Raw genomic sequence first — 12,453 nt, forward strand, 5'->3', positions numbered from 1 at the left:
TGGGGTGGCAGTGGGGGGTAACGTGGAGGCGGCGATGAGGTGGAAGAGGGAGAAAGGGAAAGGGAGAGAAAGGGAGGGGGTGCGGCGGTGATAAGGGAAGTGAAGGGGAACCCTTTTAGGGTTTCCCTTATTTCACGTAAAAAATGGGTCGAACCCGGTCCATTTATGGACTGGGTCGATTTTTAGACCGAGTATTAAAAGAATGGCTAATAAATTATAACATGGACTGGTCCAAAAAATTTGGATCGAAAATATGGGCTGGTCAAAATATTTATGAGTTGATTGGACTTTGATTTGGAATCCGATAAATCAAAATACAGACTGAGAGCAAGAAATAGTTTGGCTTCTAAATTTAAATAAAAGACTTGTTTAAATAACTTCTGTTAAAATATTGCTCAATATGGAATATGTCGTCATTAATGCTTAGATAAAAAATGGCGTTGTAATAGCAGTGCAATAATATTGCGAAAAATCCACAGTAAAATAAATACTATTATTTAATTATGCAAAGATAAATGCGATGCGTGTGCGTAAGCTGGTAAAATGCCGAAATGATAAAAAATTATGAATTATAATAATAGTAATATATAATAATAATAATAATAATAATAATAATAATAATAATAAAATGCGGTAATAGTAATAAGAGTAATTAATAGAATAATGCAATAGCGGTATTGATAAGAGGCTAATAATTATAGTAAACACATAATATATATATATATTTTTATTTTTTCCAAAAAAATATTAGAAGCGCAAAATAGGTATTTCGGCAGAGAGACGGGACAAAATTGGGTGTCAACACAAATAAGGGACGAAAAATATTTCTTCTTCTGATAAACAAATAAAATTGCACGTCTGTAAGCCAAGATTCTCAAAATATGAGGGTGACTACAACTTAGTTCCACGTGGAAGAGCATGAATTACATTGAATGTTATTATTCAGTGTACAATTTGGTATCCCAATATTCGGCAAAGGAAACTCGTGGAAGATCCTTTTACAAAGTAAAGAAGGAAAAATAGTTCAATGGGGTACCCATTTACTATTTGATTTAATGGTTCAAATCAGATTCCTCCATGTCATTTTTTAAACTACACTTTGTAAAAGAAGTGGACATTACGATGGCGTCTCAAAAGTGACACGAAAAAAAAGAAAGTTGTCACAAATACTTCAAACTTCGTCTTTGAGTTTCGGCAAGCCTACACACCAACAAACCTTGAAGTAGGGGGCATTTGTAGACATCGGAATTTTTTGGGACTCTACAACTTGAGCCCAATATTTTTTAGGGTTTCTTGGAGGCTACTCCACCCTAAACCCTAGCTCACGCCTATATAAAGGGACACATATTCCCTAAGAAAAGGATCTCAGATATCCTATAAAATCATGGGTATTCAAGAAGAGGTCAATATATGGCCGGATATTTTTTGACAACCAAATACTTCAAGAAGATCCACATTATCCTTTCATGGAGATCAAATACATCCCAAGAAAGTCCACATATTCAAATCCAAATCATCCGACGTTCGAGAAATACGCTACTAACGGCCCTCGAATTATGGTGAATATTTAGGAGAGAAGAATCAAGAGAATATACAGATTTGTACTCACAATCTTGATAAATAAAACCTCTTTATATTTGTGGTTGCAATTTATTTTCCATATATATTAAAATTTGTTGCAAACAAATTCTGGCACGCCCAGTGGGACAATCTCTACCTCTCATCTCAACTTTTCAATCATCAAAGTTTAACAACATCGAGATGACTTCAGAGAAGATCAACTCCAAATCAGTTTCCTCCAAGGTTGCTAGCTCTAAGTTCTCTGCTGATGTGGAAAACATCCTCGACATGACCTTTGGTAGCATTGGACCAGTTACGAGGAACAAAGCAAGCATGTTGGGACAACAAGCACTCCAAGTCTCATCCGTAACAACTCCTGTTTTTGGATCTTCATCTCCAAAAGGAGCGAGATCCTCTACTGATGCATCAGAGGAAGGAAGCAGCATTGCTGAAAAGATTAAGAAGACTCTAGCTCTACTTGATCTCTCTGGATCCAAGAACTTTGCTATGAAGGAAGATGATGATACTTCAAGTGATGGATCCTCTCCACTCACACCACATGAAGTAGGCCAGTCAAAGATCAACTTATGCGATAATCCATGCTATTCTCCAACATCCCCAACAATCATGCAAGCAATGGTAACTAACGCTTCGTCAATGGAGGAGACACTGGAAAATTTGGCAAAAGTGATTGATGGCTTGGCCAAGCATGTGCAAAATCAAGACGCTCAGATTGAGAAGTTGATGGACAAGATGGATGTATTAATGGAAGGAGAATCCAGCCACGCACCTGGGAAGGGTCCAGAAGTACAAGAGACTGAACCTCGTGCAAAGCAAGTACCACCTACTAAGGAAATTCCTGTTTCTTCTGAAGGGATGATTCCGCTTGACCGACTAAAGGAGTTCATCGAAGGGACTATCAAGGATAAGTACGAAATTGCTGCCAAGTCTTCGTTTACTTACGGAAAGCCGTACACTACAAGAATCGATAGCTTCAAGATGCCCGCCGGTTATCAACCTCCCAAATTTCAACAATTTAAAGGCAAGGGAAATCCAAAGCAACATGTTGCACATTTTGTTGAAACATGTAACAACGCTGGGACTTATGGAGACTATCTCGTCAAACAGTTCATCCGCTCCCTCAAAGGAAATGCCTTCGACTGGTACACTGATCTTGAGCCTAATTCTATTGATAGTTGGGAGCAACTCGAGCAGGAGTTCCTCAACCGCTTTTATAGCACAAGGTGTACCGTGAGCATGGTTGAGCTTACGAGCACTCTCCAGAGGAAGGGCGAACCAGTTATCGATTTCATCAATCAATGGAGAAATGCGAGTCTAAACTGCAAAGATAGGCTCAGCGAAGCTTCTGCGATAGAGATGTGTATCCAAGGAATGCATTGGGGGCTTCACTACATATTGCAAGGAATTAAGCCAAGGTCTTTTGAAGAACTAGCTACTCGTGCTCATGACATGGAGTTGAGCATGTCTTCCACTGGGAATGAAGTAATGCCTGTCTACGACCCTCGCAAAGGAAAGGACAAGCAGGAACCCAAGAAATGGAGCAAGTTCATCCCCAAGAGTGATAATAAAGAATCCATGAACGTCAACGCCTCTCCTGAAAGTTTACTACGAAGGTGAGCAAGAAGCAGAGTATGAAATCAACTTCCTTCCAAGACAACAAAAGTCGAAAGTCTACCTTGAAGGAGATGCAAGAAAGAGAATACCCTTTCCTAGATTCTGATGCCCTTGAAATTTTTGATGAACTACTTGAGCTGAAGCTCATTGAGTTACCAGAGATGAAGCGGCCCAATGAAGCTGGAAGAACAAACGACCCAAACTATTGCAAGTATCATCGACTTGTGGGTCACCCTCTTGAGAAGTGCTTTGTCTTCAAGGATAAAGTCATGCAGTTGGCTAATGAAAACAAGATTTTGCTTGATGATGAGAAGGCAAGTTCGAATCAAGTCTCTATCACCTTTGGCTCTTTTGATTCGGTCCAGATATACAGCTTTGAAGAACATGAGGGAGGACTATTGGAGGAAGATAGAACCCAAATTGATGAAGCCAATGATGAAGGTTGGATTCTGGTGACTAGGCGGAGACGCTGTAAAACAAGTCCACGAAAAGAATCATCTAAACAACCAACAAGAAAAGGGATGGTTAGAAGACTAAGGAAGCAGAAATCAGTTGAGCGTCCGAGGAAAGAAAAAGTGGAGGAGAACTACCATCAAGAACCACGACGTCTTGTGACTTTGGGGGAATTCCTACCAAGCTGGTTCCACAATAACACTGCTCGAGACAACATTGAGGCATCATGCTTCAATACTGATAAAGAGGAAGCAAATGATGAAAACCTATCAATATTGTCTCTGCCATCATCTGAAAAGCCTGTTGAATCTTCTTTGAAAGAGGTACACATATGTGATGCAAGAATCACATTCACAGATGACGATCTTCTACTTGGTGAAACACTACATAATCGTCCATTGTACATGGTGGGTTATGCCCTCGAGAGGATAAACAGAATATTGATAGATGATGGATCTGGAGTTAACATTCTTCCTATTCGTACAATGAAGGAACTTGGCATCACAACTGAAGAACTTTCTGAAAGTCGCTTGATGATACAAGGATTCAATCAAGGGAGGCAACGAGCCATAGGTGCTGTCAAAGTAGATATCACCATCGAAGATTTGCGATCAAGTGCATGGATGCATGTCATCGACGCGAAGACTTCATATAATATGTTGCTTGGCAGGCCATGGATACACGAGAACAAAGTTGTCCCATCCTCCTACTATCAGTGTTTGAAGTATCTCGAAGGCAGTGTCAAAAAGAAGATAGTTGCTGATGATAAGCCATTTACTGAAGCAGAATCACACTTCGTCGATGCGAAGTTCTACTTGAAGAACTACATGGTGAGAGAAGTAAAAGTCGATGACATCGCAACGACCAAGAGTGATAAGATCGCAACTGAAAAAGCTGATGAGACTATTGGAAAAGTTGAAGTTGGTGCTGAGGTGTCACACTCCAGTCCCAATAAAGGGAACACCGTGTCTTTGAAGAAGAAGAAGAAGACAACTCTCGTGCTCTGCTATGTTCCAAAGTTGAAGAAAAAGGAAGGTCAACCATCTGAAGCTCAAGAAAATATCCTAGGGGGACTAACTCTTCCCATCAGACGAATTGATGCGATAAATTTATCCTCAAAGTTACTTGGAGACTTCGTGGCTCAGAATCCGCCACAAAATATTGCACTCCCTACAAAACGTACAAATGAAGGCTTTGATCCAAATGCTTACAAGTTATTTGTCAAAGCTGGGTGCAACCCCAACGAGCCATCAAAGTTAGGGAAACTTCCATCAGGAGCTAGCATGATGCAATCACGTGAAGGTTTGGGATACAAACAACCTCTGCTAGTTCGCATATCCATAAGAAGGGCAAGTATCAACTACATCACTGTGGAAGATGAGTCTGTTGCTTCCAACAAAAGGCCTTCAGTGTTTGATCGTCTTGGAAAGTCGGCCACAAAAGCTTCTGTATTTGAGAGATTAGGGCCATTAAAACTGAAGAAGAAAAGGAAGAACAAGTTCCACAGAGATTATCAAAGCGTGAAAGCGCTTGCTTTGCCTGGAACCCAGAGGGATATACAGAGTTTGATTCCTTCTAGAATGAGACGACAAACAAAGCTTGTGGTTTCATGTGGAAAGGTGCTAAAAGCAAAGTCTCACACTGTAGTGTGTACCAAGAAGCGTGACGAAGATGAGGAAAGTGTAGGTTCTTCATATCATATTACTGCACAAAGTGATCAAGATACTTCATTTCAGATAGAGGTTGCCGAGAAGTTGGAGGACATCTCCTCGTGTTACCACATATCTTTCAATGATGGCGATCCTCGAGAGGATGAAGATGCTAGAGATGCTCCTTCAGAACTTGAAGAAGGGGTGGAGACCACAGTAGACTCTTTGAAAGAAGTTAATCTTGGTACTGATGAAGACCCAAGGCCCACCTACCTAAGTGCTTTTCTAACAGGTGATAAAAAAGACACTTACATGGAAATACTCAAAGAATATAGGGATGTTTTTGCTTGGAGTTATAAAGAGATGCCTGGATTAGATCCCAAAGTAGCAGTCCATCATCTGGCGGTCAAGAATGGTGCCCGTCCTGTTAAGCAAGCCCAAAGGCATTTCAGACCAGATTTGGTTCCTTCAATCGAAAATGAAGTCAACAAACTCATTGAAGCTGGCTTTATTCGTGAAGTTAAATATCCTACATGGATTTCAAGTATCGTTCCCGTAAAAAAGAAGACTGGACAAATTCGAGTTTGTGTTGACTTCAGGGATCTTAACAATGCATGCCCTAAAGATGATTTCCCGCTTCCAATCCCAGAATTGATGATTGATGCTACCACTGGTTACGAGGCGATGTCTTTCATGGATGGTTCATCCGGGTATAACCAAATTCGTATGACACCAAAAGATGAAGAACTTACTGCATTTCGTACACCCAAGGGTATTTATTGTTACAAAGTGATGCCTTTTGGTTTGAAAAATGCTGGTGCCACATATCAAAGGGCTATGTAGAATATCTTTGATGATTTGCTCCACAAAAATGTTGAATGTTATGTGGATGACTTGGTGGTAAAATCAAGAAAGAGGAGCGACCACTTGCAAGACCTGAGAATGGTGTTCGAGCGACTTCGAAGATATCAACTTCGAATGAATCCATTGAAATGTGCCTTTGGAGTTACTTCTGGAAAATTCCTTGGTTTCATTGTTCGACATCGAGGAATCGAAATTGATCAAGCCAAAGTTGATGCGATTTTGAAAATGCCTGAGCCTCGAAATATTCATGAGTTATATTAGGAGATTCATTTCGAATTTAGCTGGGAGGTGCCAACCATTCAGTCGTCTCATGAAGAAGGGCGCCCCTTTCAAGTGGGACGAAGCATATACTAATGCCTTCGAGAATATCAAGTCATATTTAATGAAGCCTCCAGTTCTAGTCATATTGATACTGTACATTTCAGCACAAGAAAGGTCGGTTGGAGCGTTGTTAGCCCAAGAGAATAGCGAAGGGAAAGAAAATTATCTTTACTACTTGAGCAGAATGATGACACCTAATGAGCTGAATTACACGCCAATTGAAAAGTTGTGTTTGGCACTAGTCTTCTCGATTCAAAAGCTGAAGCACTACTTTCAAGCTCATAGTGTTAACCTCATTTCCAGAGCAAATCCCATCAAGTTTGTGATGTCAAAACCAGTCCTCAGTGATCGACTAGCAAGGTGGTACCTCCAGTTTCAACAATTTGAAATTACATACATCCCTCAAAAGGCTGTAAAAGGACAGGCATTGGCAGACTTCCTAGCAGATCACCCGATACCTGATGACTGGGAGCTAACCGATGAACTTCCCGACGAAGATGCAATGGTCATTGAAATTCAACCTCCGTGGAAAATGTACTTTGATGGTGCTACACAACGTGATGGAGCTGGTGCTGGTGTGGTGTTTGTTACTCCGCAGGGAGAAGTTCTACCATACTCCTTTACTTTGACACAACGTTGCTCCAACAATGTCGCTGAATATCAAGCACTAATACTTGGACTTGAAATGGCCGTCGACATGAAGCAGTTGCAGTTTCAAGTCTTTGGTGACTCTCAGTTGGTGATCAATCAACTCTTGGGAAGCTACGAAGTCAAGAAGCCTGAATTACTCCCCTATCAAGGTTATGCTCAGAAATTGATAGGATGGCTTGGTGATGTGACTCTTCAGCATGTTCCTAGGAGGGAAAATAAGAAAGTCGATGCTTTAGTTGCTCTAGCTTCAGCGCTTACTCTGCCAGATCAAACACAAGTGACTATCTGTCAAAAATGGGTAGTACCTCCGTCAAATGAGGATGAAGGCGCAGAAAGTGAGCTTGAGCATCTCGTAGCTGTTTCTGAAGCTGCAAAGGAAGACTGGTGACAATCCATCATTGACTACTTAAGTTATGGGATACTTCCAGAAGACTCAAGAAGAAGAACTGAGATTCGTCGTCGTGCACCTCGATTCCTTTACTACAAGGATACCTTATATAGAAGATCTTTTGAGGGGATACTCTTGCGATGTTTGGGGGAGGATGAAGCAGTCCAAGCTTTGCAAGAAGCACATTCAGGAGTATGTGGATCACATCAATCGCGACCAAAGCTCCACTTCCACATAAAAAGGATGGCATATTATTGGCCAACGATGGTGAAAGATTGCTTGGACTATGCTCGAAGATGCAAGGCTTGTCAGTTTCATGCGAATTTTATACATCAGCCGCCCCAAGCATTACACCCGACCGTCGCATCTTGGCCATTTGACACTTAGGGGTTGGATGACGTTGGTCCGTTGCCGAAATCTTCTGGTGGACACTTGTACATCTTGGCTGCAACTGATTACTTCTCAAAATGGGTCGAAGCTGTCGCTCTTAAAGAAGTGAAGAAGGAGAATGTTGCGAACTTCATCCGAGTAAACATCATCTACCGCTTCGGCATTCCTCGTTACATAATAACGGACAATGGCAAGCCATTTGATAACAAATTGATGAACAAGATTTGTGATCTCTTCGGCTTCAAGCAGCGTAAATCTTCTATGTATCATGCTGCCGCCAACGGTCTAGCTGAAGCGTTCAATAAGACTTTGTGTAACTTGTTGAAGAAGGTTGTCTCCAAGTCCAAAAGGGATTGGCATGAACGAATGGAAGAAGCCTTGTGGGCATATAGGACAACTTACCGCACGCCAACGCAAGCAACCCCATACTCGCTTGCTTATGGAGTTGAAGCAGTCCTACCACTTGAGCGCCAAATACTTTCTTTACGACTTGCTATTCAAGAAGGGCTCACCGAAGAGGAAAATGCTCGATTGCGTCTAGCAGAGTTAGAAGCACTTGATGAGAAAAGGCTGGAGGCTCAACAAAATCTTGAATGTTATCAAGCCCGTCTATCTCGTGCCTTCAACAAAAAGGTTCGCTTGAGGTCCTTCCAAGTGGGAGATCAAGTCCTTGCAGTAAGAAGACCCATCATCATTTCCCATAAGTCTGGGGGCAAATTCACCTCAAAATGGGATGGACCATATGTCATACAAGAAGCATATTCAAGTGGCGCTTACAAACTTGTTGATGCGGATGGCTTGAGGATCGGTCCTATCAACACGAAGTTCTTGAAAAAGTACTATCCTTGAAGCAAGATGACGCTCCTTAAGGCACGAGCATAAACTGCATGTAACTCCTGGCCCGCAAGAGTATAAACGGTGCACGGCCCAAGAAAATGTCCGCTAGGTTGAAAATCTCGCAAGAGGCGGCCTAGGCAAAAGTTAGGACACAAAAAAAAAAATGTCTACTAGGTTGAAAACCCCGCAAGGGGCAGCCTAGGCAAAAGTTAGGACACAAAAAAAAAAACTCATTTTTCTGAACTACGGTATGACTTGATCCTCTTCACCGAGGTACGTAGGCGCTTAGAGTTTTATTCTAAGTTCAGTCGCATGAGTAAAAAAAAAAAAAACGCATCCCCCTATGCATTTTTCAAAATGAAGTTCGTCTGACCAGACGCATGGAGATCGTACATACAAGTATCCTTTTGCTTCAATTTGGACTTTCAGTAAATATCAGTAGTCCAATGAAGGCAAATCTCCATGACAAATGTGTTTCTCCAATGGAATGACTGTAATCTCTTAGCAAGTGGTTAAATCAAGGAGTTAAAGTCTGCAAGACCATTGGTCTCCAAATTGAAGGCCTCAAATCCGGTAACTCTTTGAGTTGAAGTCCAAAGCCATCGCAACTGCAAGGCGAAGCCTTCAAATATGTTAGTCTTCAAGCTAAAGTTTTAAATTCACCATGTCTGCAAGTTGAAGTCTTAAAATCCAGCAAGCCTTTAAGTTCAATCCTTCAAATCCGTCAAGTTTTCAAGTTGGATCTAAGGTGGATTTCCCAAATTTATCTGGGATGATCCAAAGGGTTTCCAACTTTGATTTTTGGAAAATATTATATTAGTAAGTCTAGTTTCCTAAGAATTTGGCGGCTCATGATTTTGATGTTCGTACATCGAGATATGAAATTTCTCGACGAAACTGCGCAAATCTGAAACTATCGACGTTTTAGCATGTATTGTCAAATTCTTGAATTTATCTGGAACTATTCAGATTTTTGTTGGCTTTGATTTTTGGATATATGCTATATTTATGAGGCTAGTTTCTTGGGAATTTTGCGGCTCGTGATTTCAACGCTCCTACGTCGAGATATGAATTTTTTTTGGCAAGACTGCTCGAATCTGAGAAATATTGGCGTTTCAGCATGTAGAGCCAAATTCTTGGATTTATCTTGGATGATATATATGTTTGTTGATATTGATTTTTTGATACATGCTATATTTATGAGTCTAGTTTCTTGAGAATTTTGCGGCTCGTGATTTCAACGCCCCTACGTCGAGATATGAATATTTTGGCGAGACTGCTTGAATCTGAGAAATATTGGCGTTTCAGCATGTAGAACCAAATTCTTGGATTTATCTGAGATGATCTATATGGGATTATACGACGAGCTAAGCATGGTAGCGCGGACGCAATATTGGCATGATGATGGTTTGGTGCTTGGAGTGACCACGTCTTAGATTGATAAAATGAAAAGTATTGAGGAATATTGCATTTATAGGTACTTCAAGCCTTGTCGTTCAAGTTTGATACTTTATATCTCCGACAAATCTTGGAAGTAGGGGGCATTTGTGGACAATGAAATTTTATTAAATTTAAACCCACAGAAAATTCGGATTATATTAAATTCAAGATATATGAGTCTAAAGAAATATTGTAGACTAGTATAGTTGGATTAATTATTTAAGTCCAATTAATACAAATTTAATTAATGGTCCAATTCTGTTGGGCTAATCCATCGATTTGGGCTGTAAATGATGAGCCCACTTTGCTAAGCCCAAGATGTCATCTTCCATGAGGCCCACTTTGGTGCCACGTGTCAAATGATGTGGCATGCCAAGTCAAACAAAGGAGCCTATAAGGCCATGACACGTGTCAAAATGATGCAACATGCCTAGTCAAATCAAAGGTCAATGAGGATGCGCCACGTGTACAAGTGACATGTTCCGACCAATCAAATATCGACATGTCAGCTTAATTCTGATTGGTCGAAAGAAGCATGTCCTTATCACAACTCCTCCATCCTACAACTATAAATAGGGGTCTCATAATTCAGAAAAAAGGACAGAAATTTTAACAAGAAGCAAGAGAGAGCTCGTGGATCAAACGATGCGGATTTCTCTACAAGCTAAAAGCATTCAAGTATTTCTCTAGAAGTTCTAGAGATCTAGACGAAGATTCAAGATCAAGCTTCAAGCCCTTGAATCCAAGTACAAGTTCAAGATCAAGACCACCAGATTCAAGATCAAGCTCAAAAGCCCTTGAATTCAAGTACAAGTCAAGATCAAATCCATCAAGTTCAAGAATAAGCTCAAAAGCCCTTGAAATTATTGTTGAAAAGACGAATCAGAGGAATCATAGAGATTGTAACACTCATATTCTGAAATCAAATACAAAGATTGTTGCGATATTTTCCTGTCTCGATTATTATTTTTTCTCGACGCGAATTTTATTGTCTACAAAATCAACCTTGTCCATCAGCTTATCGAACAATGTGATTGAGTTTGTTCAACATATTACTTTCATCATATGTAATATTATTACTTGGTTTGACTAATTTATAACTTATACAGTATTTATCATAGGAGATCATTTCTTTTTGACGTGGTGGATTAATTCTGAACATGCACAAGTTGTTAAAAGAGTTGGACCCAGTTAGCTGAGAAGGCTTTGAAATGGTAAGAAAGGCCAGGTTGATGGGTGATTGAAGAAGGAATGTTCTGGGTGACGCTTGGTATCTCACATGCAACTCATGTGAATTACTTCATTCTGTTATTTTTGTGGCTTTTACTAACGAACGCATGTAATTTGTTACTTTTGAGACATAACAAGGATGTATATTATTCACAATGATACTACAAGGATGTAGCTTGCTCCCTCCGCTCCATATTACTTGTCCATTTTTTCCGTGTTTTTTGACAAGAGATGATCAAATATTGTCTACAAAGCTGACTGTCAATATTGCTTGCGTCTTTGGAAAATTTTAGGGCAATTACTTTTGGTAGAGAGTGTTGACTGTCTGGCATGTAGTAACTTTTATCAAAACCAGATCAGACGTGACGATATACTTTTTTTTTTTGAGGGTTTCGTTGTTGTAACCATTCGTTAAATTAAAAAGCAAACAAGAGCAAAGCAAGTCAAAGAGACCATAGAACAAAATGTTGAGTAGATCGTTAAACAGCAACTGATAAACAGATGCTATCAAAACTTTACGCCAACAAAGTGACACTAACAAAAGATAATGCAGCAACACAAAAATGAATTACAATTTCCATTAATTTCCCTATGCCATATTGGAGAAAATGATTTTTTCTGATCTCTTATGTGTAAAAATGAACATCTCTTATAAAAAGATCATTAAAATAAAAAAATAAAATTATAAAAGGCCAAATGACAATTTCTCCCGCCATATTGCTTAATTTAACTCATTTGTGCCACATTAATATGAAAATATTACCTAGTACTCCAAGGTAAGGAGAGGAAATAAAATCTCTTGACCTCTTACAATTTGAGTAGAAGAAAATATCTTTTTCAGATCTCTTATGTATAAAAAATGAAGATTTATTGTAAAAAAAAAATCAAAAAACTAAAAAATATTTGTAAAGGGCAAAAAATCCATTTCTCCCAGTAGTGTTTTTTTTCTTTTTCTTTTTAAGTGTTGGAATGACATAGTCATATAGACGCCTAGGGCTACAGAACAGACCTAAATCTAATCTACGTCCTTTTGCT

Source organism: Lycium barbarum, chromosome 9 (assembly GCF_019175385.1).
Source record: "Lycium barbarum isolate Lr01 chromosome 9, ASM1917538v2, whole genome shotgun sequence".
Taxonomy (NCBI): Eukaryota; Viridiplantae; Streptophyta; class Magnoliopsida; order Solanales; family Solanaceae; genus Lycium; species Lycium barbarum.